Here is an 11140-nt window from a genome sequence, read left to right on the forward strand (position 1 = left end):
GCTCCAAGCTTAGTGCAGAGTCAGCTTGAGATTCTCTCTCTCACTCTCCCTCTGACCCTCCATCCCCATGCATGTGCACGCTTTCTCTCTGTCTCTTTCTCTCTCTAAAATAACAAATAAATAAATCTTTAAAAAATATATCATTTTGGGAAGTGTTTGGGGTGTGTTAAGAAGACTGAGACTGCCTAATTTAAAACAAATTGTCTTAAATTAGATTCAAAATGTATCAAGATTTCAATCACTTAATTTAATTCAATATTGCACTTTTATTTTTATTTTTTTAAAGATTTTATTTATTTTTACCAGAGAGACACAGAGAGAGAGAGAGAGAGAGAGAGAGGCAGAGACACAGGCAGAGGGAGAAGCAGGCTCCATGAAGGGATCCCGATGTAGGATCCGATCCTGGGACTCCAGTATCGCGCCCTGGGCCAAAGGCAGGCGCTAAACCACTGAGCCACCCAGGGATCCCTCAATATTGCACTTGTAAACTATTTATCACTCAATATTTTTAAAAGGACATGGTTATTGCATAAAACCCATACTGCCTCTAGCAGTCCTCTTCACATTTTCCTTCCTCCACTAATGTAGACTGATAACCAGTATGGTTGGTTGTCCAAGTAGAACATTTGCAGAAAACGATTTTGTTTCTCTTACAGACTATATCATTTTTAAAAGAAGGGTCCATTGAGTCAGCTATGTCTCATTGACCCAATCCAGCAGGCAACTACTTTTGGGGTGGCCATGCCAGTCCCACTCAATATATTCAAATCTGGAAAAACAAAGGTTAGGATTAAGACCCACCACTTCAAGTCAATTCTACTTGACAAAACATTTATTAAGCACTTAGTGTATATAAAACATAATAATTAATGGAATTTCTATACGGAAGATTAACATTGAAGTAGATGCTTGACAGTGAGAATAGTTTTAAAAAATTAGGACTTAAGTTAGAAATATGTTCACATTTTAAATGTAAGGTAAGAGAAGAGGGACTATCAAAAGATAAGGAGCACAACGGACTAAGAGTTAAGATTGCCTCAAGAATCTCAAGCGGACAGCCTCAGAGTCAAATGTGATAGAAAGGCTAGCCAGAATAAAGCCTAAGAGAGAGGTTTGTGATTGATAAATCAATCTTTTTTGAGAAACATTTTAGTGAGGGCTGTTGGCAGAGGCCACATTAGATGATGAAGTGGGTTGTAAAATAGTACAGGGAATAGCCTATGGTTTTAAAGCATCAGACATAGAAGGGCAAGAAAAAGGAGAACAGTCAAGGACTGAATTTCCTGGGTTCTTGGCAGCCGAGTAGAAGGAGTCACTAGAAGACAAGAGAGAAACTAAAGATACAAAAAGAAACCCAGGCAGGGCTGGGCAGAGTTGAGACCGGTTGTTCAAGTAACTGAGTTAAGTGTTTCTCTGAAACTGGAGAGAATAAAATAATTGAAAAATATGGTGATGTTTGAAGTGAAAAATAGAAATGTGAAAGAATTCCCATTGGACAATTTTTATCATTCTATTGATGTAGGAAACCAATGTCATGGGATGAAAGTAAGGGCTTTATTTACTCCTTCACTAAACAAATCACACTTGAGAGTTTACGTAAATTAGGCACAGTGCTGACCATTGAGGATTTGCTGAAAAATGAAATGTGTATGGCTTCTATTCCAGCAGGAAGCCAAATTAAAAGATAAGGAAACAAATGAGTAGCTAAAAAGAGATAATGTGCTTTAAAAAATACACAGTGAATATAGATAAAGACAGTTGAGAGAGGGGATCAGGCTTTATAATAAGTAAACAGAGAATTCTTTCTTAAACAGCTGAAATTTAAAATGAGACTCAAAGGATTAAATATAACTAGCCATGTGAAAAATGGGAGGAAAGTCATTCCAGATGAGGAGACTGAAGATAACAAAAGGCTTTCCAATAAAAAATGGTACATAGCATACAGAAAGAACTGAAATGATTTTAGATATAAGAAGTGAGAACAATGACAAGACATACCCCCCAAATCAAGAAATTATAAAGTTTAAAATTTGTTTGAATTCTGATTTAAATAAATAATAATAAAAATTATAATCCCATTGCAAAAATTTAATACAAAATGGATATTTGATGATATTAAGGATTTTTTAAAGACTTTATTTATTCATCAGAGACACATTGAGAGAGAGAGGCAGAGACACAGGCAGAGGGAGAAGCAGGCTCCATGCAGGGAGCCTGATGTGGGGCTCGATCCCGGGACTCCAGGATCATGCCCTGAGCTGATGGCAGATGCTCAACCCCTGAACTACCCAGGCGTCCCAATATTAAGGATTTTTTGTTAAATTTGTTTAGGCATGAAATAGTATAGTGGATAAATTTTTATTAAGGTCATATATTTTACAGATATATATTCTAAAAGGAATATGAATGAAATAGTCTGATGTTGAAACACTGATACAACCCAGTAGTAACAGAGTTAAGGATGCGGTGGCAGGGCGTTGGGGTTGATGTACATGATCCAGGATTGATCAAGAGTTGATAAGTTTTGAAGCTGAGTGACAGGCAAAAAAGAGTCCATTATACCAGTTCCCTTATGTGTTTGAAATTTTCCATTACAAAAAAAGGTGAAATGTACACTAAAAATTTAGGGATTGAAAACTACTGTGGTTGTAATAGAATGTTTAGATTTTTATGAATTTTATTGTATATTTTCATATCCCAATATTATACTTAAACCTCAGATAGCATAAACTTGTTTGATAATTAAATTCAAAGATAAAAGAAGTGAACCACATTTGATACCTGACTTTAGTGCCTTATGGTCTCCTTCAATCATTAACCTTGTTCCCTGAATATCCTAACTTTCCTTTTTTTTTAAATCTTACATATTTCAAAGGCTTGGGAAAGGAAAATGCTCAACTTTTCTTTATGTGCATATAACTTTATATTTATTATTATTTGTATATAGCATTAGATTCCATCTTTCTGTCTATCATTTATCTGTCTTTCCAATCATTCATCCAACCCTGTACTCTCTTTATCTCTCCATAGTAATAAAAGAATAATTACCACCTAGAAATGATTTGGGTAGGTTGTTGCATTTCAGTTCTACTAATAAAAGACAATACATCAGGGGATCCCTCTCCCTCTGCCTCTTGCCCTGCATGCACATGCATGCATTCTTTCTCTAAAATAAATAAATGTCTTAAAAAATTAACTTAGGCAATTATGAATGCCATGGGATTCTGATATTATAATAAAGTATGAATATGATTAAAACCTATTTAGGCAACAACTATCTTCAGAAAAATGACTAAATGTCCACACCTGTGAAATTATTTCAAATGGAAGAACAAGCCACTAAGTGAATTAAATAGTTTATGGAGGACAGAAATGAGAAGTCAGTAACAGACAGAAGCTTACTTTTCTGAATATACTGCTGTGTAGATATGGCACTGGAAGCTTATAAAGGTTTTGCATAATTATAAAACAAAATTAAATCAAAGTAGAAAATAAAACCAATCCCTAAAAACTATGAGAAAAATAGAACAAATAAACATGAGTTGGTGGCTCCATGATGTAGAGGATATATTCAAGTAACTTTTAAGCACAGGAATTTGATTATAAAATAAACCAAAATAAATAAACTTGGGATGAAAATAGCTGGGCTGAAAAATACTTTAAACAGCTTTTAGTAATATTGTTAGTGGTATTCTAATGTCTTTATTCTGAAATAAACATATCAAATAAATAATTACATTAATATTTAGAGACTAGAAATTTAAGTGTATGAGAAAAATTCAAAGGTAGATTAAAGGGATAAGCAAAACCCTACAGTTCTAAATTCAAATCTAAAAATCACTATAATTCATAATATACTTTCTCTTTTAAATTATACATATTCCTTGGCTTTGTTCATTGCAAAAGGTCTATGGATGATGACCAGTTCCAAGAGCAACAATACCCTATCATCCAAATGGCAGATTCTAAATATCATTTTTCACTAAAAGGGATTATGATTACTTGCAGAAATGTAAAATTCTAGGTCCAGAGCAGGAATTCGCTTTATTTGTTTTGCTTTGTTTTGTAATCCCTAAAACCAAAGAGTATTATCAAGTTTACTGGGGTCTTGTTAAATTCATAAATTAACTAAATTGAAGAGGTTGACAGGAGAATTTGAGCATGAGTTTGCCTTGTGGCTAGCATTCATTGCAACATAAACTTCATAACTACATACTTCATCCACAAACCTCTGTTCCCATAAGCCACATTCAGAAACCAAAAAAATTACCAATATTCTTAATTCCCAAGAGCCAAAATGTGAACTCCCCCCCCCAATTATCTGTACATAAACAAAGGAGCTGATTTTATTAGTTTACTTATGTCTTTTTCTATGGAATTATTTTTACCATGTTTCAATATAAAAAGGATTTGAAATAGCTTACAAGATATATGCAAGGTGGTAAAAATATAACAGAAAAATCAAGTGAAGGAAAAAAAGGAAGGTAGTATTAAAATTTAAATTGCATACCATTTATAAGCAAGTTATTAAAAAGATATGCTTAAAGGAAGACAGCAAATCTTTGGGTTTTGGACTAACCGTCATGAAGTAGGACACATTCAGGTTAATCATTTTACACCCATAAGATAAAAAAGCAAGCTAATTAATGAGTAGAAACACATTTCCCACTCAAGAATCTTCATGAAATGGTTATTATGCTATGTTAGATGAATTTTTTTTTAATGACAAGTCTGCAGAAATACAACTGAGACATCCAAGGGTCGTTGTTTGATACATTATGTGGAAGCAGAGTTCAGCAAATTCCAAACTCACATAACTTAAGTATCACTCTAGTCATCTTGCTAAATCCAAACAACATCTTTTAGAATCTCAAAAGAGATAGCTGTATTTTCTTCCAGTTGTCATTCCTAAATAGTATTTTTCCAACACAGCCTTTGTGAAATCATAAATGTAAGTCCATTTGCCCAACAATACATCACACTACTCTTGATGACTTTGCAGGCTAGATATTAAAATATCAACAGCAAGTGGGCAATTGAACTAGTTATTTTTTACTGAACTAGTATATTATTGCTCTAGAAACACTCTCTACTATTTTAAGTAAGAAAAAAATAAAATAAAATCATCTATGTAGCATAATCCAATCATTGTAAAAACAAACACAAACAAATAACTAAATGAGTAGGCAATTGCACGTATTTACATTAGATTGCCCAGTAGGATATTCAGTGATATGTGAAAAGTGGGTGTCTCAAAGTAGAGAGAGGGCAGATTATACTTTTCTCTATTCCTTGATATTTTAAAAATATTTTAATAACATGCATTTTCTTCATATTGACTATAAATTTTAGTAATGATCATAATCATTGGACTGTCATACTGATCCACAATAAACTTAGCCAGATAAAATTGAAACTATTAATAATTATTATTATTGAAAATTTCCAGGTATTTATATATTTAAGAATTCTTGTATGGAAATGTGGACTAATTTTCCAAAACATGCACTTAATTTGTTTCAGGACAGAAGTGATAAGTGAGTTTCATAAGAACTGAGGGTCCTCAGCCCTGGCATTTCTACCAGAATTAAACCTAAGATACAGTAAAATATTGACATAATATAAGTAGTAAATATGACCACTAAATTTTCTTGTTCTAAGTAAACCTATCTGCGGCTCCTTGGGATTTTAAAGCAATTTATCTCCATATCTATTTTTTCTTTTTATTAAGAGTTTATCATTTTATTATTTTTGAAGAATATATGGCTTGTTATTAAAGTGACCATTCACAAGGGATGGATAGGATGAAATTATTTACATAATTTATATTTCTTTTCAGGAGGGGAAAATATACTAGGCCACTCCAATTTCACCATGTAACTTTTCATACTTTTAAATATTAGCTTATAATCTGGTCTTTCAAGTGTCTAAACGTGTACTTGCTTCAGCAACACATATACTAAAATCGGAACAATTGGAAGAAGATTGGCATGGCCCTTGCACAATGATGACACTCAAGTGTTTACACATAAAATATTTTAAAAGGCTAACCACAAATTTAATATATTCCTGTTTAGTACAACTTCCATGTTGCATTATGTTCTATCCATTGCTCCTTTTGCTGCTAATATTTAGTAGTGGTTCTTTGCTAAAGAGATAGTTACAAATCGCAGCCCTTCAATATGAAAGGAACAGTGCTGTACAACATATACAAGGGCCAACATTTCATTGTTAAAGTATTTATACATACATGACTAAGGTCTGAAATATTTTGCTGGATGATTATTTCCAATTTGTTAAACAACACTGACAACTTTTAAAGAAACTGGTGGTTTACTTATTTTATAAATTTGTAAATTTATAAATTTATAAATTATTTTATAAATTTCTTACAGTATATATCTAGCATATTTAAAGGGTAACTGAATATACTTGGAAAATGATACTGATTTGTGAATACCTGACTTATTCATATGAAAATGGCCTAGCCACTGTGCCCTATTTACATAGGAATTATAAAATATAGAGATAAGGCAACTTTGTACATAAATGCTCAAATAGTGTCTTGATGTGTTAACCAAAGAAAGGTATTTCTAAAATATGCTGAATCTTGAGACTAAAAAAAAAAATACATTAGAAAAATGATATCAGAATAATAATATGCAGGGGATCCTTGGGTGGCTCAGCGGTTAAGCACCCGCCTTCAGCCCAGGGCTTGATCCTGATCAAGCCCCACATCGGGCTCCCTGCATGGAGCCTGCTTCTCCCTCTGCCTGTGTCTCTCCCTCTCTCTCTCTCTATCTGTGTCTCTCATGAATAAATTAATAAAATCTTTAAAAAAAAGAATAATAATATGCTATTTGATCCAAAATACTTTAAGAATACATTTTACTAAGTGTTGACAAATTTATTTTATTTTAAAATATAAATGGAAAAAGTAGAATTTATCTCACTCTTTTTTTTCATTTGCTTTTATTGAAATATAATTAACATACAACGTTATATTTGTTTCAGGTGTACAATATATTGATTCAACAATTCTACAGATTATTCAGTGCTCGCAGTGATAAATGCAGTCAATATCTATCATCAAATAACACTTTATAATATTACTGACTGTATTGTCTATGGTGCATGTTTCATAAAGGAGATTAGGAGGTAAAAACATCCAGGTAAAAATTTATAAAATAAGTCACCCTATCTTTTAAAAGTGACTGCGATATACAGTAACTAAAAAAAAAAAAAAAAAACAATATAAATAAATTAAATTTTGATTTTTTTCAGTATTATTTCAGCTCTTAAAAGTCCAGTTTTAAGTATCATGATTCCCATTCTATTATTCCATTTTCTAGATCCCTTTCATTTTTTCCTACATCTGGAGTGAGAAATACGACATTGAGCTAGAAGCTGGGAAGAAGGGAAAAATGCCATTTCCCATGGGACACCTGGGTGGCTCAGTGGTTGAGCATCTGCCTTCAGTTCAGGGCTTGATCGAGGGCCCAGAATCAAGTCCCACATAGGGCTCCTTGCAGGGAGCCTACTTCTCCCTCTATGTCTCTACCTCTCTCTCTCCATGTCTCTCTTGAATAAATAAATAAAATATTTTTAAAAAATGCCTTTCCCCTTTATTAGCACACTCAAGTTCTAATCTACATGTAAGAATCTCTTTTAATCTCTTTTTTTATTGGCAAAAAATCATGAATAATCATAGAGTTTCATTGCCTCAACTTTTACAATTACTAAGTTTTGCCCTATAGAGAGTGTTTTATCCATAAATCTAAAATGTATTTAGTTCCTAAACTGGCAGTCCTGTTCTGAAAGGTGTTTACAGAAGTGATCCAAAAAAGTTTTCTCTGAATCTCTCTGTGAAGATAACACAGGATGCCTACTTCTTGGAAATTCTCACTGCACACTGCCCTAGCAGTATGTAAAACTGAAGTATCTGAGAAATCTCTCTGTAAAGTTACTTCTTCAGTTCTTTGTGTCAGTATTTACTTTATATATTAGAATACAGAATATTCTTTTTATTATAACATGTCAATATGTGTGTGGTTGTGTGGATGTGAGATGTGTTGGTTTGTTTGTGTGTTTGTTTTTATCTGGATTTTTTGTTCTATTATTTCCCAATATACCAGTTAGAGGAACATTGAAATGATGTTTAGTCCACTGTTTATGTCATAGCAATTCATAACTATAGATACACATGATGGAATAATAACTGACTGAAATTTAAGAGTTTATAGTCTGGTTTATCATATGTTTATGTAGTTCATTATTCTACTCTCTCTTGTTGGTGACTATAGGGTATCTAACTGAGTGTTATACATACTGATGAATTATTGAACACTACATATGAAACTAATGATGTACTATATGTTGGCTAATTGAAACTAAAAAAATATGTTGTATTCAGACTTCTCACTTGCTATGAGAAAAACCATCTTTCAAAAATGAAACTTATTATACTTAGTCACCAAAGGAAAGCAAGTCTTTGAACCATTATTCTTGTAGTATCAATTATGCTATTCATTTCTAATTCATTTAAACTTAAAACTTGGGATCCCCGGGTGGCGCAGCGGTTTGGTGCCTGCCTTTGGCCCAGGGCGCGATCCTGGAGACCCGGGATCGAATCCCACAATGGAGCCTGCTTCTCCCTCTGCCTGTGTCTCTGCGCCTCTCTCTCTCTCTCTGTGACTATCATAAATAAATAAAAATTAAAAAAAAATAAACTTAAAACTTTTTTATTATTTTACACATTTTTAATAAAAATCTGTAAAATGCACTAAGTATTTCTCTTCTTTCTCCAACTAAGGATGCAGAAGATAGTTTTATAATTCCTTAATGATGCAGTACTAATTTTCAGACGTTGATATAAAACAGTAGTAGCCTCAGGGATAATTAAAATATAAGTACTAGTAGTTTCTATTAGATCCAATAAATTAATATTGATAATAAGTAACTCCTGGCTACCATGCTGTTATAAAGTTTTGCATTATTTTTTCAGTTTCTTTTTATTAAATTCAATTAAAAATAATAAAGAAAAACATATTTAAATGAATGAAGGGTTAAGTTCCATTGGCTTTAACCCAACGACAGAAGCAGACAGAACGGTAGGGATGGAACAGTACAAGAACAGAGCTTGTTAGATATCTGTCCAACATGAGATTGAAAATACCTGGATGAAGATACACAGATAATATAATAAATATAATTGTAATATATATATGTTTAATACTTAACAAGATACATTTATGTATTTAATAACTAATCCTGTGTGGACACTGTCTAATGAGACCAACTGCCAGCCACAACACTGAGGTACAATCCTAGGGATCTCCATCTATGTCCTTTAATTACACCACTATTGGGAGGACTAAAGTTCTCTGAGTATAGGGCCAAGAGCAACTGTGATTGTCAAGGGATTTAAGCTATTTGTAAAATAACAAGTTTTGGCAAGCATGTGGAGAAATGAGAGCCCTTAGAGAATATTAGTGGAAGGCAAAATGAAGCAGCAGCTCAGGAAAATAGCATTAGGTTCCACAAAACTAAAATAAGGCTACTACATGATGTAGCAATTCCATTGCTGGGTATTTATATAGAATAATTGAAAACAGTATCTCAAAGAGATACTTGCACTCTCATGTTCATTAAAGCATTTTTCACAATTTCCGAGAATTGGAAACAACCTAAATGACCATGAATGTTAATATAAAGGGAAATGTGGTATATACATATAATGGAATATTATTCAGCCTTTAAAGAGAAGGAAGTGGTATCATCTGTGACAATCTTACGTTAAGTGAAATCAGTCACGAGGACCTATCCTGAATGATTCCATACGTATGAGGTATATGAGGTAGTCAGACATGTAGAAGCAGAAAGTGAAACGTATGCCAGCAGCTGGAGGGAGTTAGAACTGAGGAGTTGCTGTTCAATGAATATGGAATTTCAATCAATGCAAAATGAATAAGTTCTAGGTTTCTACTGTACCACAAAGTATATATAATTAGCAATACCATTCTGCCCACTTAAATTTTTATTAAAAGGATACATTTCCTTTTACATGTTTTTTTACCATAATAAAAAAATTAAGAAAGAAATGTGAAGAATAAAATGGAGTGTGGGAGGGGTTGCTAGACATTGTTTACTTAGATAATTTCAGTTCCCTGATTAATATTTAAAGGAATTACTACCACCACTTCCAGACCACTGTAAGGAAAAGACAAATTGGTTACAGTGCAATTTAGATTTGTAATTCATTAAAATATAAGTCTTCTAGAAGGACATAATAGGCTGTCAAGTTTTTAATAAAACATCCTGGTTAAAGTCAGATTTATTTGTATATGGCTTTACATATTCCTCCAGTAAGTTCAAAGAAGAAAGTTTGTATTTTTAATATTCTCTTCTAAATAGAAAGCATGTACACACTGCACAAAGCAATCTTATAGCTGATAATTAAGCTATAAAAGAAATTCAACAAATTAGTAAAAAAAATCACTATATATGTATATATAGGTTAAGGAGTCTAAAATGTGTAGGATGAAGGATAAATTCTTTGTTTCCAATCAGATCTGAGGACATCTGGTTATACATTACTAGCGAATTAATCTTTCCTGAGGCTCTGTGTGAAAGGTAACATTTAGATTATCTTTGTCACCAATACCTGTAAAGTATCACTTCCACACAGGGACAGACCAATCAGGTATGTATTCCCTGAAACTGACTAAAATTGCTTCAACCACAGTTGGATTTCTGTCCTGGATATTTAACTTTGAGATTCATAGATTTTCAGAAAATAAAGTTCTTCTGGGGGTGCCTGGGTGGCTCAGTGGGTTCTGTGTCTGCCTCCAGCTCCGGTCATGATTCCAGGGTCCTGGGATCTAGCCCCTCCTGAGCAGGGAGCCTGATTCTCCCACTCCCTCTGCCTCTCTTTTTGTGTTCTCTCTCTCTCTCTCTCTCTCAAATAAATAAATAAATTTTTAAAAGAACCTTCTGGTTAAAACCATTTTCTTAAAAATCATAGGTCAGCATAGTAGATGAACCTTGTACACATACACACAAAGTTGAAGGTTAGATCCTGACACCTTCCCAGGTCCGTTCTGAGGTCCAGATGGATTGTTGCCCTTGTTTCTGCATAATA

At 33.2% G+C, this 11140-nt stretch overlaps 1 non-coding gene across 1 annotated transcript; it reads left to right on the forward strand.

Annotated features, from left to right (window-relative positions):
* Positions 1-5933: 5933 nt before the first annotated feature.
* On the forward strand, positions 5934-6041 carry LOC112646028 (U6 spliceosomal RNA). The gene has a single exon (XR_003127439.1). It is a non-coding gene; the product is annotated as a U6 spliceosomal RNA (small nuclear RNA).
* The last annotated feature ends 5099 nt before the right edge of the window (positions 6042-11140 follow it).

Source organism: Canis lupus, chromosome 34 (genome assembly GCF_003254725.2).
Source record: "Canis lupus dingo isolate Sandy chromosome 34, ASM325472v2, whole genome shotgun sequence".
Lineage (NCBI taxonomy): Eukaryota > Metazoa > Chordata > Mammalia > Carnivora > Canidae > Canis > Canis lupus.